Below are 1,310 nucleotides of genomic sequence, written 5' to 3'. Positions count from 1 at the left end.
GATAATTCAGGAAGCAAGAAGCTTAAAAAAGACCATTGTTAAGACTTTCAAGATATAGTGTCATACACTGTCTACATGGTAGTGAATCAAAAGACAAAAGTCCCTTTCTTCATCAAACATCATTACAGTTTGCATGAGGACAAGTGTTTGATTGTCTAATTTATTATGTTTTGCATTCATTATTTTATTTCCTTAGGATAGACAATATGATCCCAAGGATGTACAACATATGATATGTATTACCTCCCAGCTTTGTAGTTCTCTGTTATAGCACCTGTATTATATTATGATTGGCAATTTATTTATCTGTTTCTCTAACCAGTCTGTCAGCTTCATTAGGGTGTCTTATCTAGCCTTTCATCCCCATTGTCTAACACAATGCAGAGCATATAGCTGGTATTAGTGAGTAAATAAACGAATTGACAAATAGATGAATGAATGCTATAAAGTTTCTGGATTAGAGTTGACTATCAAGGAAGTTTCGGATAAATGCATATTTTGGTTACTGTTAGGTCACTGCCCTCGCGCTTACAGGTCAAAATAGCAAACACATTCATTCTCAAGCCCAACTGAGGTGGTGTGTAATAATAACAATAGGGTTATGTGCTCAGTATGTTTTTATAAGTTTCAGTACTAATCTCTATTACAACTTTAAGGGTTTTTTTTTTTTTTTTGCCTTCGAATTTAAACAAATGAACAGTAGTACTTCCTATATTCAAATAAGTGAGAAGCTAATTATATGTACACTTGAGCAGTATCCAGTATTTACTTCATAATATGGCAAAGGCAGCTCTATGATCTTCCAATATGAAGAATAAAATCAATCAATCAATCAAATTTCTAAAAGTCAGTGGTTAATTGTGGACCATGTGCTGGACAGCAGGATTCTTGTCTGGGTCTCTAGAAGCAAGAACAATACCTAGAAATGAATGACTGAAGAGATGAATGAACAAAACCTCATCCTTCTCAAGGCTAATTCACTATGTCAAAATGACTCTGGGGGCATAACTGAACAAAAGAAAAGGGTAAGCCATTTAGCAAGGTAGTATCCGTATCTGATGACGATGCTATTATTACAGCGTATGAAGAGAATACCTATTAAAAAAAAAAAAAACCCTGCCTGTTCAATAAAGCAGGTATCTTATACCCAGGTGGCCTTGGGCCACGGCAGAAAATGGGCAAGGAGATTGTTTTTTAGGATATTTGTGGAATGGAACGCTTTAGCTCAGTTCAACCTATCTGAGCCATGATTCAATACCCTGAATTCCAATCAAGTTTGTAAAATGAGATGTCAAATTGAAAACCTCTGC

Source organism: Canis lupus, chromosome 6, assembly GCF_003254725.2.
Source record: "Canis lupus dingo isolate Sandy chromosome 6, ASM325472v2, whole genome shotgun sequence".
NCBI classification, from domain to species: Eukaryota; Metazoa; Chordata; class Mammalia; order Carnivora; family Canidae; genus Canis; species Canis lupus.
Note: the sequence above shows the minus strand (reverse complement) of the source record.